General features: G+C 46.6%; 1 long non-coding RNA gene across 3 annotated transcripts in view; it reads left to right on the forward strand.

The window, feature by feature from the left end:
• Positions 1–25,333, forward strand: part of LOC144825091 (uncharacterized) — a 1,621,997-nt gene that overhangs the window by 1,188,386 nt on the left and 408,278 nt on the right. Inside the window, exon 5 of one of the 3 annotated variants that reach the window (XR_013609268.1) lies at positions 20,060–20,190. The exons of the other annotated variants lie outside the window; for them this stretch is intronic. This is a non-coding gene — a long non-coding RNA (uncharacterized LOC144825091). Of the gene's footprint in view, positions 1–20,059; positions 20,191–25,333 lie in introns of those variants that run through there. 3 annotated transcript variants of the gene reach the window in all.

Genomic DNA, 25,333 nt, shown 5'->3' on the forward strand with positions numbered 1-25,333 from the left:
CTGGTCTTGGCAATTGATTCGGACCGGCCGCAGGGAGGGGGGGGCTACGTGTGGAAAACACTGCAGCTTATGTTGTTACAGGGGGCCGATATTGCAGCTATGCTGCAAAACCAGCCCGGTAAAAAAAACTGCCCCCCAGGGGTCTAAAACTGGCTCCCACCCTGGTGGCCCAACGGGGAAATCCCTGGTGTCCGCTATGGCCAGTCCGGCCCCGAACACAGTAACACCTGAGTAATCAATTGGAGATTAGGAGCTGTCTCAAGGTGGAGCCCACCTCCAGTGCATCAGAACAGAACAGATGCCACAGCGACTAGACCCCAAACAGGAAGTTGTCAAGGTTCCTCAGCTCCCCCGCTCCATACACCACCTTTCCCAGTCTCCTACACACGCCTTACTGGTACTATTACATAGCTTGGACACGCCCTCACCCCCACACAGTCAGTTGATTAATAGTTGTTTTTGCTGTTCCATATAAACTGAGAGACTTCTCCCTGAAAGCCCCCTCCTATCTATATAAGCGGACCACAGACTGTTATACTCTAGTTATGCACTAAGAAAGGTATTGGAGTGCTACAACTCCATGGGAACAGCCATGCCCACCGGTCCGTGAACTCATCCTACTGACTTGACTATTAAGAGCAGGGGTGGGTTTATGAATCAAGTTGAAGTTCAAGCACACCTATATATGGTAATGTTATGCTGTAATTTAATGGGTATATTGTGTACTGATTTGTGTCAATATCCCTGATTAATGATAAAACAAATGGCAATTAAAATATAGTTGAAAAAAATGGCTATTCTGAAACATCTGGCACAAATCTGGCCCTCGTGGATTTCTGATACATATACGGACATTAAATAAGATGCAGACAAGTGAGACAAAAAATCAAGGTCACACAAACAAATGTTAGTACCCCTGGGTAACCAAAATTGTATTGGAGCAAGCATCTTGTTATAAGAGATTGAAACAACCTCTTAACATTTTAGGGAAGATACGCAACAATGATGCTAATCCAATAAACAACACAGCAGTGGAATAAATAATACACTGAAGCCCTCAATAGCAGTGATCCGCTGTATTTAAATATGTGTGCTGAGGCCTGATATTTAATTTACAAGTACTGTGGAGAAACCCTCATGGGTTAATAATTCTTGCATTTTTCCCCAGGTCAGTTTCAGCAGGTGAAATTCACTTAAGGAGGGGCGTGCCTATAATTACCGAGACATGAAGGCTTTGGTGCACAAAGCAGATACTAAAATCCAGTCTGTTTTGGGCTATTCGCAATGAATATGCATGAGGTGAAGTGCCTTACAGTGATTTATGGAGATCGTATGCATATTTGGTGGTCATTGTGAAAACGCGACTGGACGGACAAACGGGGGAATTCTTAATTAACGCAAACCTCTTTAAATCACACTCACTTGCTTATTCAACCACACAAATAGAGACACAGAGATGTGATCGAATCTGCACATTGGCACGTTGAACCCAGTTAGTTAGAAGCAGTGAGTTAAATTCGGACCTGTATTCAGATAGGAGTTGTCACTCATATTGGAAATGTTACTACAGCGGTAATTAATAAACCTAGAAAATACCATAGAGTGGAATAACCATATTGACCATGTGCGTTAAATTCCACCCCAATGCAGCACACATTGTTATCAAGACCACAGCAGTTAACCACGCCACTTGCATCAACACAACAAGCATTTACAATGCACTAGGTCTCGCAGCATTAAAGTTTGAGTTATTGGCATTGTGTATGACAATGCGTTGCATAACCTTTTTAGCAAACTTTGAATTCGTGAGCAGTCAGAGTGTGTGCAAGAGTATGCTGTTCTTGAAAGCAGTGTGGTACAGAGTGCAGGAATTTGGATGACCTGAGCAATGTGGATGATGCACCTCACGCACGGGGCTGACGCAGTTATTATTCACACAGCTCTGATGATGCACCTCACGCACGGGCTCACAGTTGTTATTCACACAGCCCTGATGATGCACCTCACGCACGGGGCTGACGCAGTTTTTATTTACGCAGCTATGATGATGCACCTTAGGCACGGGTTCACAGCTGTTATTATTCACACAGCTCTGATGAGGCACCTCCGGCACGGGTTCACAGCTGTTATTATTCACACAGCTCTGATGATGCACCTCACGCACGGGGCTGACGCAGTTTTTATTTACACAGCTCTGATGATGCACCTCAGGCACGGGCTCACAGCTGTTATTATTCACACAGCTCTGATGATGCACCTCAGGCACGTGCTCACAGCTGTTATTATTCGCACAGCTCTGATGATGCACCTCACGCACGGGGCTGACGCAGTTATTCACACAGCTCTGATGATGCACCTTAGGCACGGGGCTGACAGTTATTATTCACACAGCTCTGATGATGCACCTCATGCACAGGGCTCACAGCTGTTATTATTCACACAGCTCTGATGATGCACCTCACGCACGGGCTCACAGCTGTTATTATTCACACCGCTCTGATGATGCACCTCACGCACGGGCTCACAGCTGTTATTATTCACACAGCTCAGATGATGCACCTCAGGCACGGGGCTGACCGTTATTATTCACACAGCTCTGATGATGCACCTCATGCACGGGGCTCACAGCTGTTATTATTCACACAGCTCTGATGATGCACCTCAGGCACGTGCTCACAGCTGTTATTATTCGCACAGCTCTGATGATGCACCTCACGCACGGGGCTGACGCAGTTATTCACACAGCTCTGATGATGCACCTTAGGCACGGGGCTGACAGTTATTATTCACACAGCTCTGATGATGCACCTCATGCACAGGGCTCACAGCTGTTATTATTCACACAGCTCTGATGATGCACCTCACGCACGGGCTCACAGCTGTTATTATTCACACCGCTCTGATGATGCACCTCACGCACGGGCTCACAGCTGTTATTATTCACACAGCTCAGATGATGCACCTCAGGCACGGGGCTGACCGTTATTATTCACACAGCTCTGATGATGCACCTCATGCACGGGGCTCACAGCTGTTATTATTCACACAGCTCTGATGATGCACCTCACGCACAACATAATAAAAACCGATAATATGACTGTCATCCAATAGACACAGTATACAAAGATGACATAACAGATAAGGCAAGCCCCCCCACTCCCTTTAATCACAGAGGGACAATTAGGAATGCAAATTGATACATAGCTAAACCATTTGCATCAAAAACAATTAACCAGCTTTCCTCTAAATTAAAAGCACTGTAAACGGAGTGGTATGCCGACTGATGTTGAATAACCAACGCTACTGGAAATATGAGAGTTGAAGGATGCTTTCAAAATAATTATGGTTTTGCCACATAATCGATCATCTTCTAGGTTTTATTCTAACTCAAACTAATAAATATTGTCTATAAATGCTGCTACCGGTGTTGCTGCTCAGTGTTACATTTCAGTTGCTCGTTGCTGTATTTAGGCTATTACCCAGTTAACCTAATGCTAATTAGGTAAAACATTTGCCCAGGAAGTGTTAACATTGTGAAAAATCACAAAATAGTGAAGCAATACTACCACAAAATTTGCAGCATGCATTTTGCTTTTCTTGCTGCATAATTCTGCCTTCCCCTACCACATCATTCCAGTGATTCTATGCGTTATCTACGACCAACTGCACCAGTTACAACTAGCTCTACAAAGTAACTGGGCTCCACAGAGTTGCATGTAGTCCGGTAGCACAGCACTTCAATGCCTTGTCCGAGGTAGTGTTATGTAAATCTACAACCGAATACCATAACGAAAAGGATCAAGGTGAACCGTGAACGGACAGCAAATGCGGGGCTGTAAATTTATGAGGCATAGTTCAGACATGTGGAAACATGGTGCGACAATGCACAGAGAAACTGGACACTGAACGTATAAAATACCAACCCTGATTGGAAAGCGGAGAATGTTTACATTCAGTTGATGGCATTTCCAACTTCATACATTCGTCATGCTTGCACACATGTTATCCTCAGTCTTATATGAGTGTTCCCAAGGTAGAAAGGCGTGTGAAGGTTGTGGCTCAGATGTTCACAAACGTGCAACTCTTTATCTCTTTACATGGACTTAATCCCTGGTCACTCTACGTGTCACACCTTTGGTAGTAGAATGTCACCCCCAAGTACACTGAAACAATGAAGATGTCACATGTAAGCAATCTGGCACCTTGGCAGCTATGCCGTTGTAAGTGCATCAAAACCGCAGCCCCCCCTAGGCAGCTCATCCCGGGGAGCCCGTCAGCGAGTACAGGGGTTTCGTTTAACCCACGACAGACATGTACATGGGCTCTTCTTCTGTGGGAGACTACAAGTTCCAGCATGCACGGTTCTGGTCGGTAGAGAGAGCGCAGGGATGTCTGAGCGCCACCGTCACAAGATGTGCTCCAGGTTAGCTGAGGGCTGGTTTATTTATTCGGGAATTGTGCCAGTTCGTGGTTTCCAGATTGCTGCACTCGAAGTTCACTAGTGGGCACTGAAAGTGAAAGCGTGTGCCAGGGGGGAGGGGGCTCTGTCTGACCTACCCACCTGTGGCCAAAGCTGCATCACTCCACCCCTGTGGCAGAGCCCACTGCATGAGCAGTGGTGGCACGCAGGCCAGGGCCATCATCCTTCCCACGAGACCCGACTCCATGGGCACGGAGGCCGAGCAAGGCGACTTCATCGAGTTGCAGGACTACCACCTCGGACTGAAGGCAGGTGCGTGTGGGCCCCGCCTCATCCTCTCGGAGTAGCAGAGGGGGAGACGCCTCAAAGTGCTCACGGTATCCTGCTTCCATACCTCAGTAGTTAACCCGAGCCAGGTTGTTTCTCTTTGCATCCTGGTACTTGTAGTCTTTTCTTTAATCCCTTTGTCAATATACCTCTCTCGTCTAATGGAGAAACCCCCGATCTCGGGTGGTGGGGGGGAAGTGTGTGCGTCACTTTCAGCCTTTTCATTGCCCCGTTGTCTGCAGCGTTTGTATCTTTTTGGGAACAACAGTACGTTGCGTATTTTACTGTTATTTGAGATTGGGTTAGGCAGCACTTCTTGAACCATGTTAGCTTTCGTAAATAATGAAAGGACTAAGGTGACTGCCTGCCGCTGCCTACACTGCAAGGGGTTAACAGTCAGCAAACAGATCTCATGAGGGGCGGACCTTCGAGTCCGTGACGGCGCCCTCGAGCACACACTACACAGTACCTGGGTCCGGGATGCCGCGGACAATGCGGGGAACAGCTGTGGACCGGCAGGGCTCAGCAGAGGCCCGGAGGTAGGTCCGGCTCGTGGCAGCGTTGAAGAGATGCGGCGCTGGAGCGGGGCCTCCGAGGGGCTCTGCGGGCCGTCGGGGGTGCTGTCTGTTGTCCGGGCGTAGGCGGGGCTCCTGGGGCAATCTGGCGGCTCTCCTCCGGTGGGGCTCTGTCCGGCCCGTGAAGGCGTCTCTAGCTGAGGTGGGGGCGCCCACGTGTGTGTCTGTGTGCGAGGGGGGGTGGGGGGGCAACACTCGTGTGTCTGTGTGCGTGCGCGTGTGTATGTGTGTGTGGGAGGCTGTATGTGCGTGCGTGCGTGCGTGCGTGCATGGGCGCTTCTGTGTGTGTGAGAGTGGGCGAGAGTGCGCGTGCTCGTTTCAAATCGCCTCCAAGGCGATGCGCGCGGCCAGCAGTGTCTCCTGGAAAGGAGACACGGCAACAATAGGCTGTCGGCGGACACGCGCTTCCGCGCGTGCAGCCGAGACCTAAAAAGGGAACAGCCTATCCATGCAGAGGTGAATGAAGTCTCGTTTTGTCCCACACTGAGAGATGGGTTAAAAAAAGGTTCATTTGACATGAAATGCCGTTGTTCTCTGGTTACCTAATAAAATATCTTTTTTTTTAATTTAAAAAAGTGGGCAAAGATAAATTACCCTAACTTACACATCAGTGTACAATATCCTTCGTATTGCCTAACTCAGAATAGGGTGATCTAATTACATTTAAAAAGGTGGCACAAACATATTACCCTTACAAAGCGTTCAAACCCGATTGTAAGTTAACCCACGGTGTAAAAACCTCTCAAACCCACGCATTAAAATTATATACCGCCCTCGTTGAATCTCGGAGCAGATGGATACCTAGGCTACAGTAATGTTGAGGAAAATGTAAAACCCTGAATCTCATACAGGTTTGCGGGAAATCTCTGACATTTAAACTCAGGAAGGAAAGTATCTTACATTCGCCAATTATCTTTACACACACACACCCTATTATTTTCATGTAGGGTGGGGAATGTCTTTTTTGATCAAACGTAAAATCTAGAATGACCGCAGAAAAGTTATTAAGTCTTACATGTTGCGAGGTTTGTTTCCAGCCCTAGGCTCATGGCAGGAGTGCTCTCGACATAGAAACAAGGAGTCACTTGCGTTCTATTGAAAAACGGTATTATTCACCATAGATAAACAAAAAGGAGAATTTTCGGGGTCATACAGTTTAACAGTACTGTACAGATGGAATCATGAGACAACCCATTGGCACTTGATACGTGGTGATATATACAATAGAAAAATGTGAAAGTGCAAGTGCTAAAGTGAGCAGCGTGATCGGCGCATAGTGACAATAATTAAAACAAAGCTAAACACTGGTGGCTCCTAGGGAGAATCAAGTTGTAATCACTCAAAACATGATTTGTGACAGTTTAACAGGAGCACCAAGCTTAATATGCGTCTTAAGATTATGCTGTAAGGTCGACGGCGTTTCGATCCCTCTGAGTTGGGATCATCATCAGGACGGGGTTGTCGATTGTGGGCAGTGCTGTAGGGGGCAAAGACAGGGGAGATGAGAGGCGCGCTACCAATGGGCGCAGGCGACAGCGGGACTGTGGGGGTAACATAGTTTAGTGACTAACAGGTTGGTGGTGGACATACGCTAAGGGGTAGTGGGTGGTGGTTGAGGCTGGCAGGTATCTGCGCGATTACCAAACATGCGTTGGGGCGACCCCCTAGATCATACCATACGGGAGGGGTGATGAAAATATCTAGCTGAGGGGTGGTGTAACTACCCCTTAGCGTATGTCCACCACCAACCTGTTAGTCACTAAACTATGTTACCCCCACAGTCCCGCTGTCGCCTGCGCCCATTGGTAGCGCGCCTCTCATCTCCCCTGTCTTTGCCCCCTACAGCACTGCCCACAATCGACAACCCCGTCCTGATGATGATCCCAACTCAGAGGGATCGAAACGCCGTCGACCTTACAGCATAATCTTAAGACGCATATTAAGCTTGGTGCTCCTGTTAAACTGTCACAAATCATGTTTTTCAGTGATTACAACTTGATTCTCCCTAGGAGCCACCAGTGTTTAGCTTTGTTTTAATTATTGTCACTATGCGCCGATCACGCTGCTCACTTTAGCACTTGCACTTTCACATTTGTCTATTGTATATATCACCACGTATCAAGTGCCAATGGGTTGTCTCATGATTCCATCTGTACAGTGCTGTTAAACTGTATGACCCCGAAAATTCTCCTTTTTGTTTATCTATGGTGAATAATACCGTTTTTCAATAGAACGCAAGTGACTCCTTGTTTCTTTTACCAGTAATGCTTATTGCATACATTTGGAGAACTGTCTCTTAAATAATACCTGTTGGGAATTGTTTCTTTGTACATTATATACCCATCCCAACTTGGTCTATGGGTCCCCTCCTGTTACTCCTACACTCGACATAGAAAAGCACTACCCCAAACTTCCACTATATCGAGCCGATTCAGTCCAGCAGAGAGGGTGTCACCAGCGCCTTGAAGCCAGGACTTCGTAAAGAGGCCTAAGCTCCTCGTCAAAAGGGATGAACAGGCAAAGAAAAAGCATTTCTCCTCGAATAGTCAAATAAATAAAGAAAACATATTAGTGGACAGACGTCTGATCTATACAAGAATAATTTATTGAAGGCTAATTATAAAAATCCAAGGAAAAATCAATCAGGCGCCCATTCAACTTCCAGTCGTGGACCTTGGTCAGCGGACTTGATAATTCTCGCTTCGGTGCTTACTCTAATCAGGGGTTCCACTCGGCAACTCTGGGCATTAGCTTGCCTAATCTCCACAACGGCCCCACCAATTCCGGGGATGCCTGGCTCCACCTTGGGGACTCCCAGCAAGGGACCATCCCACAGGAAAAGCCAGGACGGGTTCCCCAGAGTTATACAGCGCCGGGACGCCCCGTTGCTGGGGCAGCTGTGCGCTTTACAAGTATACTACATTACATTACAGTGCTTAAAACAAACATTGCCCCTCTTGCAATAAAACGGTGGACACCAGGTTCATGCCAGTGCCCGTTTTGGTTCCCAATCCGACCCTGGCGGAGAGGGGTGGGACTGGCTAGAGTAGGGTCCTGTTGGGGTAGTGGTGAGCACACTCAAAGTGTGCATGAATGTTTGACCGGCCGTATTGGGCAGGCCAAACATTCAGGCGCTCTTTGCATGTTCCCCACCAGGCAGCATTTCACAGCCTGGTGGAGACCATGCACAGGCTGAGAGCCGAACCAAGGCGTTCAGACCAATCACAACGCTGCAATGCAGCATTATGTTTGGCTTTGGGGAACTTAGGGGACCCAATCACAATGTTGTCATTGGCTCTGGGAGACGTGTTTGGGGACGCGACCAGCAGGTAAGTTTGCTTTATTCTTTATTTTTTAATTTTCCATCCCCCGCCTCCCCCCCCCCCATCCCCTCCTGTCACCATTCCCTAGCAGCCGCCACTGAGAGCGACCTCTGCTGGTGAAGATTCTTCTGGTCAAGCTCTGCCATAGGCGCGCGATAGCTCTTGAATACTGAGGCACGAGGATGAGTGTGAGTACGCCACATGCTGCGAACAACAAGTGGGCGCCTTGGGAAATGCCTACAGAATTTCTCTAAGAATCTAAGTAGAAAAATGTCTCTTGTGGGTCTTCCCTCGAAGTGTCTTTTTTGTTCTGAGAATAAACATTTAAGTGTAAGACCTCAATAACATATCTTTGGTTTCCTAGGAAATGCTGCTATACTTGGCGGTAGGCAATGAAAATAAAGCTTTTAGTGATGGCTTCTGATTGTCACATCCTTGGTTCTTGCAGATGCTTGCCCTGCAAAAATGGTGATCTGTGAAAACCTGAAATACCTTTTTGGTTACTTACAATTCACCTCCCAGCACTAGGTGCGCTTGCAAAACATTTCTTGTGTATACTTTGACAGGCTTTTACAGAAACCATGACTGTCCCTTGCCAACTGTAGAAGATAAAGAACGATCGTGCCAAAGCCCTTGGTGTAACACCTGGACTACACAGGGAGAGCTTCTCAGACAGGCAGGCAGAACTGGCAAAGGGGGCCTCTTCCAGCACACTGTCAGTAGCCCTGCAGAGAGAGACATGATCTGGTCAGTTTAGCTCCAGTGGAGAATGTCTGGCTACAAGGTTTGACTCCTACCCACGCTAGGCTAGAAGCAAGTTAGGGCAACAGGTATATCAGGTGTTACAAGGATCCAGTTGTATCACCTGGAGTCTTTTACCTCCTGTGTCTTGTGACCATTTACTTTTTGACCCAAACTGAGAACCAAGCACATCCTTTGAACACTTGACCCTCAGCACAGCAGCACAAGGTTTACTCAGTCAGGCGGTGCGGATTGGTAACTCAAAACTCAGCAACCAGCAAAGCACACACTAACAATTAGCCAAGGCACACAGCTAAATGCTACACATGTACATAAAGAAACAGTAGGCAAAGTATAACTGAGTGTTCACAGTTCTGTACTACTACCTATGGAATTAACCAATGTCCACAATACCAATGTGGTTTTGGTTTAATGTCCACTACGTGGCTAATGTATTCATAATGTAGCTGAAAGCGGTGAAAGAGATACTGTTTTTTTTAGGAGGAACCAAGCTCGTGAGCTGGACAGGCGTCATGACTTTGTCTGTGTTGTACATAAAGAAGTTCTTGAGTCAGGTATATGACAAGCTGGATTTAATAAAGCTTAGTTCCAGTTTCAAGTAAAAGAGTTAAGATGACAATAACCCCACCAGGAGTGCCCACACCAGCTGGGCAGCAGGGAAGTCACCAAAGCTAAATATAACAGTCTGTCACTCTTGTGTGCTCCTCGGCCTTCACCTGCGCACAGAGTGGTTCAGCGTATACAGCCTCGCGGACTGGGGTAGTTGAGGTCCAGGCAGGGAGGCTCAGTGAAGGTGTTGCACTTGAAGGGTTATGCTGCCCACTTTTTAGCCTCTCCAAATTCACCAAAGATTTGAACAATGTCGCTCACCGGGCCTTATAAGTGAAGATCCTTGGCAGCAAACTCATGGCTGGTGCACAACACTGAGCCAGGCTTCACCTTCAAATATTTCACCAACTGCTGCACGGATTTACACATGGTTGGTAGGCCTCAGTCCCAAAAAGCTTCACATAGTAACTCCACCAGTAACCTTCAGAAAAGGAAGAAGAGCTAATTAATCTCAAGGGGCCATATTATCAAGAAAGGGCGATACATTATTGCCTCTTTTATCGGCAGGAAACTGCCGCTAAAGCGTCGATAATGGGCTTGATAATATGCCCTTGTGAATTCCCATAGAAGCCCAGGTTAACACCAGAACCTGGGATTCTATGGGAATTCACAAGGGCACATTATCAAGCACATTATCCCCGCTTTAGCGGCAGTTTCCTGCCGGTAAAAGTGGCGATAATGTATCGCCCTTTCTTGATAATATGGCCCATGGTCCCTTCGAGGGCGACTGGGAGAACACAAGGGTCAGGGACAAAGGGAGTTCATCATAGCAATCTTGCAGAGCTGATACTCCCACAGGGGCACATGCTGGGTTGATGTTAGCTGGTTCTTTGTACTTCCTTATATCACCAAAAAGGGGACTAAGGAGAGTTAACCAGATCCTTATCATTTCCCTGACATCAAATACTTAATGAAAAGGACAAGGTACATAAAAGGGTACCTTGGTGGTCGCTCAGAGCTATTTATGGCCCTCGTGCCACTGGTCTCCTTGTTACTGCCAGGAATTTAGCCCATGTGGGTCAGTAAACTTTTGTCTGGACAACAAAAATCCTCAAACAGTACTAGACAGGATCTAGTAGTGATTCACAGGTTGTGAAAATGTTTTTGAAAAACGCAACATGCACACATTCATGCATGCTGTTTGTTGGAAGACTAACTGACCATCGCAGAAAAGAGCATGTAGTCACCCATACAGGGCCACGACCGAACCACCGCCCCCCACAACCACCCTCCGCGCCTGGACCCCGATCAGCACCGAAGACACCGTCCGCACGATGAACTCCATCCACTCCGGATCTCCGACAGACCCCTGCCCTCACCACGTCTTCAACAAGGCCGACGCTGTCATCGCACCCCACCTGCGGGACATCATCAACACCTCCTTCGATACCGCCACCTTCCCGGAGAGCTGGAAGCACGCCGAACTCAGCGCTCTACTTAAGAAACCTTCAGCTGACCCCACCGACCTCAAGAACTACCGCCCCATCTCGCTGCTCCCGTTTCCGGCAAAAGTAATCGAGAAGACCGTCAACAAGCAACTGGCCGCCTTCCTCGAGACGAACGGTTCCCTCGACCTCTCGCAGTCTGGCTTCCGGGCCAACCACAGCACCGAGACCGCCCTGATCGCAGCTACCAATGACATCCGATCCCTGCTCGACAACGGAGAAACAGCGGCCCTCATCCTCCTGGACCTCTCCGCGGCCTTCGACACTGTCTGCCACCGTACCCTAGTACAGCGCCTCAGCAACGTCGGAATCCAGGAGAAGGCACTGGAGTGGATCATCTCCTTCCTCGCTGGAAGGACACAGAGAGTCCGCCTCCCCCCGTTCAGATCGGAGGCCACCGAAGTCATCTGCGGCGTTTCTCAAGGCTCCTCGCTCAGCCCAACACTCTTCAACGTCTACATGAGCCCCCTCGCAGCCATCGCACGCCAGCACAACCTCAACATCATCTCCTACGCCGACAACACCCAGCTAATCCTCTCCCTCACCAACGACCCCGCCACCGCCAGAGCCAACCTGCACGAAGGGATGACAGACGTAGCCAAATGGATGTCGAACAGCCGCCTGAAACTGAACTCGGACAAGACGGAAGTCCTCATCCTGGGATCATCACCCTCCGCCTGGGACGACTCCTGGTGGCCCCCCGCCCTGGGCAGCGCACCCAAACCCACAGACCACGCACGCAACCTGGGCTTCATCCTGGACTCCTCCCTCTCCATGACCAGACAAGTCAACGCCGTCTCCTCGTCGTGCTTCAACATCCTGCGCATGCTACGTAAGATCTTCCGATGGATCCCCACCGAGACCAGGAAGACGGTCACCCAGGCCCTCGTCACCAGCCGTCTGGACTACGGCAACTCCCTCTACGCCGGAACCACCGCCAAACTCCAGAAGAGACTCCAGCGGATCCAGAACACCTCAGCACGACTCATTCTGGACATCCCCCGCCGCAGCCACATCTCCGGACACCTGAGAGACCTGCACTGGCTCCCGGTCAACAAGAGAATCACCTTCCGGCTCCTCACCCACGCACACAAAGCCCTACACAACCAAGGCCCAGGATACCTCAACAGCCACCTCAACTTCTACGCTCCCAAACGCCAGCTTCGATCGACCAGCCACGCCCTCGCCGACGTCCCCCGCATCCGAAGAGCCACCACAGGAGGAAGGTCCTTCTCCTACCTGGCCGCCAAGACTTGGAACGCCCTTCCGACCCACCTCCGCCTGACCCAAGACCACCTCGCCTTCAGGAAGCAGCTCAAGACCTGGCTGTTCGAGCAGTAGCGGACCCCCTCCCCCCAGCGCCTTGAGACCCTCCGGGTGAGTAGTGCGCTATATAAATGCTTTGATTGATTGATTGATTGGCAGGAAAAGGTTTGTAATCAGTCTTCAAGAGTCCAGGCTTGCAGGCTTACCTGTTCTGAGTTGCACTGCTGCCCCTGCTGCAGTGAGATAATTGTGTACTACTGCTTCTAAGCAAATCAGGGCAACCTACAATACATTCAGACTTTCTGATTGGTTTTATGGTGATACACTCATGCCTTTCCACTCATGCCTTTTCCACGCAGCCTATACCACACATGGCTTAACCACGCAGATGCCTTAACTACGCAGCCTATACCACGCATGATAAGTATAACAAGGTTAGTGAAACCCCTATGTGTGACGTTCGCCAGTTGGTAGTTATAGTTACAACCTAGTTTCGATTGGGAAAAACGTTTTTTAACTTGCTTAAAACTTTGGCCCAGTTTGACAGATCTTCACAAACTTTTACCAAAAAAGTAACCTGGTTTGTCTAGCGGGGGCCAAGAAAAGGGAGGGAGGGGTCTGAAAATTTGCATTTCCCATTCTATTTCCCATAGGGATTTTGAACACAACTAAAGACCGAACTGCTGGACGAAATAGCTCTGGTTTTGATTTGTTGTAAATCTGTTCAGTAGTTGAGGAGTTGTTAAAGGAAGAACAAATTGTACATATAAGGGGCGCAGACCCTCTGTGGTAGGCCTGGGCAGTACATTCCGTTCCGCTCGTGGAATTTGCGGAATTTGGGTAATTTTGCATTCCGCGGCGAACGCGAAATTGCCCAAAATTCTGCATTCCGCGACTTCGTGAAATTTTTTGCTTGTTCGCGTTCTCAAAATGCGTGTTCAGAAGATATTTCCCCCCGAGCACGCAAACAGCAATTGCGAACAGGAAAAAAGCATCGCGAACAAGCAATTCCGCATGTTCGCTGAATTTCTGCGTGTTCGCAGAGATTTTTTTTACCGTTTCGCGGAGATTTGCGTAACACGATTACACAAACTCCACCCACCCCTTATCTGTGGATCCCCCGCAGTAGATACGCGAACTCACACGCACCAGAAACACCATGATTGGCTGACGACAACCTAACTGGAAGTTTGCGGCTGCCATTTTAAGTATTAGAGAACAGTCCCAGGGGCTTAAAATTGATCTGCAAAATTATAAAAGGGGTCAGGATAGAGGCACCCTGAACCCATGGGTGTGGTAGAGGGGTGTCAGAGAGACCTATGTTGGGTAATAAATTGAGTTATATCGGGGTTTTTTTCACTTCGGAATCCACAGATCCTCCACAAGGCTCAGCACAGGGCCCCATGTAAATACGTTACATACTCGCTACTCTTGACGCATTTTGAAAAAAAAGTACTTTCAGACCTACTCAGACACCCACACAGGTACTCTCACATCCGTTTACAAACCTGCACAGGCAGTCACGCACCCACTCCCTGACCTACGCAGGCATTCACACAACCATTCATAGAGCTATCAGGCACTCTCAGACCCACATAGGCACTCACCCACCCACTCAAAGATCTATGCAGGGATTAACACACCCATCACAGACCCATGCAGGCACTCTCAGACCCACACACAAACCCACATAGGCACTCACCCACCCACTCACAGATCTATGCAGGCTTTGACAAACCCACACCAGCACTATATATGTAATTAATCTGTATTACTGTGTGTACATCATCTATTATTTTCTCATTGTACAATGCTCTGATGCCAGAAATGGTCATGTTTGTGCTTTATAAAACTTCATAAACTAAAATTAAATTAAAAACTCACAGACCCACACAGACACTCAGACACCCACTCACGGACCTACACAGACACTCAGAAACCCATTCACAGACACACTCAGACACTCACACACCCACTCAGGCACTCACAGGCCTATGTAGGCATTGACACACCCAGGCACAGACCCATGCAGGCACGCACAGACCCACTCACATACTGATGTAGGCACTCACCTACACAACAATGCACACACCCACTTACACACCCTTACAGGCAGTCACACATCCACAAAACCACTCACATACCGGCTCACAGACCCATATAGCCACTCACATATCGATACAGCCACTAACACATTCAGCCATACACTGATAGAGCCTCTCAAACACACATACAGATGCAGCCACTGACACACCCAATCACACACTAATATAAACACTAACAGACCCAGGCACACATAGGTAGATACACTGACACACCCAAGCAAACACTAATATAGCCACTGACACACTTAGGCACACACCGATACAGCCACTGACACAACCAGGTACACACTCCTACACCAAATAAGACACCCACTCACACATCGATAGAGCCACTTACACACCCAGGGAAACACCAATACAGACACTGACACAACAGGCTACACACCAGTACAGCTCCTGACACACCGAATCCAACACTGATACCCTCACTTACACACCTAGCCAACCACCTATACAGCCCCTCAAACACCCATACACAGCCCACACTGAAACAGAGTCTACACATTCAGACACACATTGTCAGGCACTGACACACTCATGCACACACTGATACAGCTAGTGACACACCCAGCCATACTCAGATACACAGACTTGTATGTCCATGCGCACACCAATACAGTCACTGACACACCCAAGCACTGACCGAAACTGCCCCGGACACACTTAAGCTCACACTGATATAGACTCTGACACAACCAGGGACACAGCAATACAGCCATTTACAGACCCTGACGAACACTGAAACAGCTACTGACACACCCAGCCAAACTCCTTTACAGAAACTGATGCACCCAGGCACATACTCATAAAACCAATGACACAGCCAGTCACATATCAATACAGCCACTTAGACATTCATCCAAACACTGATACAGGCTCTCAAACATCCATACACATACTGATACAGCCACTGACACACCCAGGCACACACTAATACAGACACTAACACACACAGGCACACATTGCTACACACATTGACAGACCCAGACACACACCAATATAGCCACTGACACAACCAGGCACACGCCGATACAGCTGCTGACACACCCAGGCACATACTCATACACCCAATAACACACCCTCTGACACATCGATTGGAGCACTTCCATACCCAGTATCACTCTGATTCAGTCATTGACACATTAAAAACACAGAGTCAACTCTTTGCTTGACCAGATGGTGGTTCTAAAAAGAACCTTTTTTTGTAGAAGGTATTTTTAGCAGTTTTTTTTCAACAAAAAGTAAACAGGGTACTATAAGGGTATGGTAAGGGAAATGCACGGAAGCAATTAGCTTCAGTGTTCAAAAAACATTAAGTGGCAACTGGAAGCAAAACAAAAAAACTAACAGCAATGCTTCTTCACTGTATACATTTTTACAGTGACAAGCATGTGGCATTTTGCACGGTGAGTAACCATCTAACCATCTAACTTAATCCTTCCCAGGCAGCTGATATAGTAATGACTGCATCCGATAATGGTTCTCCTAAGGTGCCGTAGAGGTAGACTGTCCTGCTGCACCTGCTTTCTCCTGCATAATCTGTTTGTATTGTTTCATGCATTGTTTTTCATGAATTGTTTTTAAGTATTTCCACATGGAACTTGTCCCATGTGAATACTTCTTTGCTGTGCCTCTGGATAACTCATTGTCGCAAATACTGCACTGCAAACATTTAGCAGCCCTGAATGTGTTGTAAAAGGGTTCCTGGCATCACTTTGTTTTCTTGGAGGTGGAGTATCTTGCTTCTCATCCTCAAGAGGTTCTGGATGGTTATCCTGGACAGAAGATAAAGCTTCAGCCATTCAATCAAATGAATCACAAAAGTTAACAAAAGACAGAGCACCACTGCTTCTCTCTTACGGTATCTCCTTGATAGTCATACGCTTTTGAATAGTTCCCCACACGTGCGGGAATCCCGGAGCACTCTTCCATAGAATATCTTCTTAAGTGTTAACATCCAGGTTTCTTCAGGAAGGCCTGTAGAAACACTTAAGAAAGAACATATTATGCAGCCTATTGATACAGGCTACCATGGAGAAATACTTCAGATTGTACTTACAAAAGGGTTAAAATACCCACACATATGTATCATTTTTAAGTGAATATTTTGTTCAACAGCTTAAATCTCTTTCACAAACCCTTTTAATATAAGTAGACGATGAAGAGCAGCAGGACATTGTAGCCCTCTAGGCTGCAATTACAGAGTTTAAAACAGAGTATGTACCTTTAAGGACCTAGAAACAACCAGTATCTCATCATGCCTATCAGGTGGCAGTTGCCTCAGTTCTTTTTTCCAGCACCTGGTGACAGAATCCTGGAGGCTTTTTTTTCATCAAAATCCACCTGTGAGTTTTTGTTTAGATAGATTCACTTGATGTCTTTCATTATTCTCTCGCCTTTTAAGGCATTTTCTGACCAAAAATGTAGGCATCTTTTCATTTATTATGCATTCTCTGTTTGATTAGTGCGCTGCATGTGGGAGAAAGACAGCTAAAACAGATCCTCACAATTTCTGTATTCTGTGCCTCCCTTCCAGTCCCTCTAGTCATCTTCCAAAGCAGTGACAACACTGCAAAAAGTTTTCATGACATACCCTGAGAGAGAGGGAGAAGAATAGCATTGAAGAACAGCGCAGTCCAGTCTCAAGGTGAGACCTCAGATCGAGGAAAGGTTTAGTCCTCTCTCAGGGCACTTACATCTGCCTCTGAGGGACTAGGAGGGTCCAAAAAGTGGGTGCCTACTCGAAAACTCCATCTTTCCCGGTCAACGTCGAGGGGAATGACTTCGAGACCAGATACGGCACTGTCTTGCTCGCAGTTAAGGGCTGGTTCGCTGTAGAAGAAAAGACACAGATCAGTGTCAAGGCAAGGGACAATCCATGCACAGTCGATGCACACTGTAAGATCGACGTTGAGGAGGATATCGATGTCGAGGCGGGCTCACACTTCAATGCTGAGAAGCAATTTGACGACGAGACGTCAGAGGAGATCCGCGTCGAGGAGCAGAAAAGAGGAGAAAAAGAGGGCACATCTTTACATCATCGGGTTCAAAGTACTTGAAGGCCTATGCTCCCTCTTGCCAATTGTACTACCGGACTTGCCTTCTTCACCTCCTCCTCCTTCTTCTCCTCCACCACCACCACCTCCTCCGAGTCCACCACCTGCACCTTCCCCACCAACGCCACTGCCAAGTCCTAGATCGCAGTCCAGAATGCTCCATTGGTCACGCCGTCACAGGCGTCATTGCAGATGTTAATCATCTTCCAGGTGCTCTTGTCATCAATGCCACTGATCTTGAACCCATACAACCTCAAGACACGGGTCCAGACACATAACGTCCACATCATTATCAACAGGACAATACTAGCCAACACTGACGGATTTTCCACCTCCTTGCATCTCTCTGTGGTGGATGACATCACCACCTTCTAGCAGTTTCTGGTAAGGGGTACTGCAAAACTTAATTTACAGATGTCAATCCCCACACCTACCACATTTTCTATATTTGAGACGCTTTACCAGTGTTCAGCATCAAGACGTCTCTTTGCATTGGTGCCAGGACTTTTAAAACCCAAATGGAACTCTTTCTGACCCCAGCTTCCAACAAAACGGCCCCTTCCAGGCAACAGAAAAAATATAGTCCTCCGGAGTAAGATCCCCTATTCCTCAAAGTGGATCCACCTCCTCACTCTGTAGTTATTTTGGTGGCCAACAAACATCACACTTCCACTCCTGATGCTTCTGTTCTTCCTGATAAGGAGAGTAAGAACCTAATCTCTGGGACTCAAGGTGGGCGAAACAGCTGCAGCCACCATGAAAGCGGCCAGTGCTACTGTCCTCCTGGGTAAAAGCAATAGAGAGACGCTGGGACTCTATCCAACAATTTGCAGACGATCTTCCCTAGGACAGGAGGGAGAACTTCCTAGATATTGTTAACTAAGGCCTCATGGTGTCCAACCAAGTTTTCAGTACAGCAGTGGACTCCTCCTTGTTAGCAGCACATGAATATTGCCTTAATGTGGGATTCTTGGCTCCGCCTCACATCTCTTAAACCAAAAGAAAAAAGGTGTTCCTGCAGGCCTTACCAACACTGGTTTTACCCTCAGGGGATTCAAACCCCTCATTGGTACCAGAGCCTCCAACAACCACAAGAGCAGCAGCCATACCAGCAGAAGCAGAAGTGACGACAGTCTATAGGGCGATCTTCCCAACAGCTCGCCCAAAGGGGTAAACCCACAACAGGCACCAAGCCTTAAATCTTCCCTTCCCACTCTTTCGTTACCCACTTTGGTAGGGGAAACATCACATACGTTCTGGCAGAGTGGCCAAAAATCACAAAAGACACTTGGGTTCTAATTATTATTCAAAATGGGTATTCTCTCAGACTCACCAGTCCTCGCCCGACCATTCCACCAAAACCATCCAGCCATCATTTGCACATGCTTCGAGAAGCATGCAGTGGAGGTTGACCCCGAAAAACAATGCGGTGCAAGCATCTACACTAGATACTTTCTGGTGAAGAAAAAACAAGAAATAATTTGGACTAGTTCTCTATTTAAAGGTAGCCAACAAATTCTTTAGTGAAAAAAGTTTCAGATGTTGGCATTGCATCAGATCTATCTTCAACTCCACCACAGTGTAGACTCAAGTAGGACAAGCCTCCCTCAGAAATGTATTTGCTTAATTCAGTCCTTTTGTCACTCCTCTGTTGTTTTCCACTGCTCTTGGTGGAGATGGGCGTGCTATGCTATTCAAACGCTTATGACTATTAATGGAGATCCCTTAAGAGAGAGAGTCTGTTTTCTTACCTATAATCTCAGTTCTCTCTTAGGGGAATTGCTATGGAAGTCGTAAGCAACCCACCCGCCTCCTTAGTGGACATAACAGGAAATGATTGGACTTACCTATACCAAACGCATCACGTCAAAAAGAAGTGAGGGATCTGCCACCTGCTAGACATGATAGGATGATTGTGGTCTCTGGCTCCTTAAAGGCACAGACGCTGTTTTAAACTCACATAATAGTAGCCTCTGGGGCTACATTGTCCTGCTGTCCTTCATGTTTTACCTTTACAAAAAAGGTTTGTGAAAGAAATGAAAGCTGATTTACAAAATGTTCACTTGAAAATTATACATATATACGAGTATTTTAACCCTTTTGTAAGTACAACCTGAGTATTTCTCCACTGTAGCCTGTGTTTATAGATGCATAACATGTTCTTCCTTAAGTTTTTCTACAGGCCTTCCTGAAGAAAAGCGAACATCTACACTTTAGAAGATACTCTATGGAAAAACCTTCAGTGATTTCCGCAGGTGAGCAGAAATATTCAAACGTTTATGACTTCAATGGAGATTCCCCTAAGAGAACACTGGGATGACAGGTAAGACATCATACCTTTTAAATCCTCTTTCTACAGAGTTCACTGAAAAACAAAAACTTTTTTTATGTGATTTTATATGTACATGAGTGGGGTCCTAATGTACCCAATCAAAAGGCAAGGTTTGGGTGTGTCATTGAGCGAATACATGATTCCAGTCTGTAGATTCGTGAAACTCGTAACTTTTTTGAAAAACAGATATTGAGTGACATATATATACTTATAAATATGTTCACACTGATATCATTAATGCAAGTAGAGGGATTTATATATTTTAAATGATTTTTAAAGTTTCGGCTAATTCCAATCACTGTGATCACGTGATTGGAATTAATAGCCGTGGAGTACTTTTAATCTGTCTATCTTTTCAGACACGTGAAGGTACTGCGGTACCAAAAAATAATTTAAAAAAAATAAAACTTGTTTAATTACATTTACAAAAACTTTCTATATTAAGTACATATCTGATTTGCACCTTTTAAAACGTATATAAAGTATATTTATTTAAAAAATGTCTACTCTTTAAAAATCTAAATAAATTGTAGTATACATAGTACTCAAAGTAAACCTTAGAAATTAACTCCCAAAAAACTAAAGATTACAAGGACATTATTCTTCAGAAATAGAATTTGAAAAACCTTTGAAATTCATTGAAAAAAACAAAGGTTACAGGGAAGTTATAGTAGGCTTAAATTATACATGCACAAAAACATAGAAAATCAGCAGTTATAGTTACCTGAGCTAACTATAACGTATCCCCCACAATGCACTGCTTATGACCTCACATATTACACCACTCATGGTATGGTCATGATATTTGCGGGAGTGCGGGCAGCAATGCATTTATTTTCAGTGGTGGCTCCTCCTCTAAGGCAGAGGAGTGTCGGCCCACTCTTCACGGAGCAGTGAAAACAAAAATAAAATGGTAATAATTGAAGTTATTATTATTTTATTTTTTGTAGGGTCAGGCTAGGGCAGGGCGGGGCTTGACTCCCCTGACATCAGGGAGGAGGAGTGGTTGTGCACTCTGTAAATTGTGCATGAATGTTTGAGCTCTCGGGCCAGCCAAACATTCATGCGCACTTCTTATGTTCTCCATGCAACCTGCATTACAGCTTGCATGGAGAACATGCCCAGGCCCCCATTCCCTGGCTGTGCCCTGAACAATGGCGCTCAGACCGATCACAACGCTGCATTGCAGCATTGTGATTTGCTCAGGGGAGCCTAGGTGCTTACCCATCACAACGCTGCACTGCAGCGTAGTGATTGGCTATGGGGAGCCTGGGTGTTTCTCAGTCCCCAGAAGAGACTCACTCACGTGGGAGAAACGCAGCGATGAAGAGACAAGGCGAGGTCAGGTAAATGATTTTTAAAAAATTCAAAACGCCCATACACTCCTGTACCTTACCAACTGCCACTGTTTATTTTGATAGGATGCACTGTGCTAAAGTTACAGCGAAGTACGTCCTCGTATCAAATATTGACATCAGGGCAAATTTTGCACTGAAATATAGAGCTAAATTACATATTTGGATTTAGTATAATTCCACATGATTTTCCCGAATTTTCAAATAATTACGCGAAAGGAAAATAACGTGAGTTTCAAACAACCCCCTACAGTCAGGTTAAACAAAGCACTTATGCATCCTCACCTCATCCCTCCATTTTGAGTTGCCATCTACACAAACGAATGCCCCGATGGATTTCTGTGCTGAGTCAGTCACGCACATACATTCAGAGTCCACACTCATCCTAACTGCATATATCATGAACATATGCAACCTCCGTCCATGTACCACACGAATGGAGTGAAGGACCTTTTAGGTTTGACAACCAACTTTTAAACAGGAGAGGCCAGCTTACATCTGATAGTTAAAAAGACCTGTCCCTCCACTATAAATCTAATCAATTCTAACACCACTGCTACTCTCTCTCAGTCTGGCGAAATCACTGTAGTCACTCTTACTATGAGCTGTACATTTTAGATGTCCCTCAGGGGTCTCCAACATTTTCGGTACTGAGAGCTACTCATGTTTAATGAAATGCATTGAAAGCTACTAATATTATAAATGTTGTATAATTTCAATTTTGTGATATGTATAATAATTCAACCAAGCAAAAGCTTGCTAATTTAATAAGTTGGTATGCTCAAAGGGGAGCTGCTTAGAGGTAGCTGGAGCTACTGTAACTCAGGAGCTTCTGGTTGGAGTCATATGCTGCAGAATCTCAGCCATGCTCTGGGCCTCAATCCAGCTAACAGGAAGGTCTTCAGTGAACATGCATGATTGCTGTGTTTGCTAAGGCAAAAATCCAAAAGCCTGCAGCAACATTTAGTGACTCTGTCATCAGATCAACAGAGTGCAGCTGAAGGCGGTCTTCAGAGCCATGCAGGGGCTTCCAGACTGCAGTATTTTCTGAGAAGCCAGAAAGCCTGTTCCAAGGAAGGACTTCCTCCTTCCTGCTTAATCTCAACAAAGAACGTTCCTGGAAAATCTCCCTGTAACCCCATGAAAATCCAAGCAGCTCTGGGAGAAAACTGAGATGAATTTAAGGCTCCATTTGAGCAGCTTAACGAGTCAAGGTTTCTACTTGATATGTTTTGGAAAAAGCAATAGGGAGTAAAGGAAAATCCTGAGCTTACTGGTGTACCAATCAGGAACCCATTTTCTGATTGATTTGAATGACCTGACCCTCATTTAGGCTCTAATTACGAGTAAGGCAGAGAAGAATTGCCATATGGAATTAAGCTATGCTGGATTGCGACTGGCCTGGTATGCCCACACCTGGTTTCTAAAGTGTAGCTGTATTTCCCTCCTTCGCTTCTATATATAAGTTATTCTGGGCCTGAAGAAGCGCTATAGACAGCAGCATAAAATAGATCTGGTTGTGTGTTTAACCCGTTCGCTGCTGCCGTCGGCCGTTGGATGTCGCGCGAGATACCTCCCTGGTGCTGCGCACGCCCAACGGCCGACGCGGCCCCGCCCACCCTTTAGAACACCCGCGGTTAAGGCATTAATGGAGAGACCTTGCCTCCTTGGTGGCGTAGCCCATGAATTGGATGCTCACCTGCCCTCCATGTATGGCAACTCACAAAAGCCTTTGGCCACAGTCCATGGGTAGAAATGGCATGAACAGGTTTTCTTCCCTTCCCAAGAGCTCAGCCTCAGCTCACCCAGATGGAAAGTCTTGAGGCCTCCATCGAGCTCCTGCCTGAGCCAGAGGGCTCTGCCAGGGTGCTCTGCTATGAAGCTGGGGACTGGTTCTATCCCTTTGACTCCACTGGAGGTAGCACCTACTAGTTGGTGAACAACCTTTACAACTAAACTTTTACAACGCACTACCATTACAACGCGGTCATTACAACGCAAACTATTACAACGCATTGCTCTGGGGGGCGCTCTAGGATAGGGAATAGGTTAATTTACTATCCAATAACCTTCCCTAGTGTCCACGGCGACTGGAGTTGGAATAGTAAATTAAACTATTCACTATCCAGCACCCCAAAGCGCTATGCGTTGTAATGGACTGCGTTGTAAAAACCACGTTGTAAAGGCAGGCATTGTAATAGCCTGCGTTGTAACGTCATACATCCCTACTAGTCCTAACACTATACTCGGTGAAGGAATATGCTTGTGGCGGCTGTGGAATCCAGATTTGGCCTTACCATGGCTCTACTCAGATGTGCCTGCTTTGTCCTTACTACCGTGACACGCAACAGGCGAAAGAAGCGCATCAAGAAGTCCAGTGTTAAGACAACAACTTGTGGACCCTTATAATGGTGCCTGGGCAGAACTAAAATAGTGCTAGAAAGATCTTACATAATGCTACCGAGTTTTAACAGCCTACAGACAGGCAAACTCTTCCTGGCGTCAGCAACAAGATAGAAGGGTTTAAGGTAGTCTCAAATCCGTGAGGGAAAAACGAGCCTGCATGAAGCACTTCAGTGCCTCCTCGGGGGGCGAAAAGTGCTACATTAATGTCAGTGCCATACAATACACAACAACACAATACTAATAGCCACGATTCTGGCAATCACAGCCCAAGGAGGGGTAGTGCTCACTCTTGCCCTGAATATCTAAATGAAACAGGCCCTGAGGACACTCAGCCTCTGTGCCAGAGACCCCAAAGACACCCAGGCTTTCCAAAAAAAGCATTGGCAAAGGCCAAATGGTCCGGTCTTTGTACCTTCTATTGGCCTTGCCACCTGTTTTTAGCCCACTGGATAGCCTTTACAATACTGTGCCGCGTGGCTAAAGTTTAAGAAAAGGCTTTGATGCGGCAGCCTGTGTCATTTGGTAAGCATGCGCACCACAAATGTGCGTACAAAGAAAGATTCAGCCGCCTTCATTCTTTGTAGTAATCGACCTGAGTTGGAACACTAACTAAAAAGAAAATGAAACATGTAAAAGCATTTCTTTTAAAGCATACTGGGTAACACAAGAGGAGCTTGAGGGAGAATCAACATGAAGGGTTGAGGTGGGAGGTAAGGAACAACAGGGAGAGAGAGGAAGGATGCGGGTGGGGGAAAGCAACACAGAGGGTGCGGGGAGGCAATGGGGAGAAGCAGACGGTTGAGGGCAGCAGGGAGGGAGGCAGGGAGAAACACTCTGGCGATAAAGACCAAACACAAGTGCAGAAGGAGAGAAGTACATGAGGGAGACAGCTCTAAAACACGTGGAGTGCGTAACACAAAAGAAAAGAGCAGTGCTTGAAAAGTAAGCAGTTGTAGCAGAGATGCCAGCCAGTCAAAGAGACGGTAAAGAGGCAATGCTCCATCAAAGGAACAAACACACGATTGAGAAGCTGGGATGCCAATAAGGAGCAGGCAGAACAGAGTGACACGGAAGCCAACCGATGTTAAGAAATGGGCGGGTTCCAAGCCCCCCTGTGTTCTTCATAATCTACAGTATGCTGTGCAACAGACAGCTCATAGGCTATCCAGTAGACTGAACCTAAAAAGACAACTCGCAGAGCAGCACAAACATGGAGAGAAAGATATGCGTAGGTTGAAGTCTGCAAGAAAAAAAATATATTACTGTCACACACAGGGGTGAGATAACCTCATATTATCACTTGCAGAGGTAATTTAATTCGGTAATTTATTTATTTATTTATTTATTTGCAT

The sequence above is a fragment of the Lissotriton helveticus genome, chromosome 1_1 (assembly GCF_964261635.1).
Source record: "Lissotriton helveticus chromosome 1_1, aLisHel1.1, whole genome shotgun sequence".
NCBI classification, from domain to species: domain Eukaryota; kingdom Metazoa; phylum Chordata; class Amphibia; order Caudata; family Salamandridae; genus Lissotriton; species Lissotriton helveticus.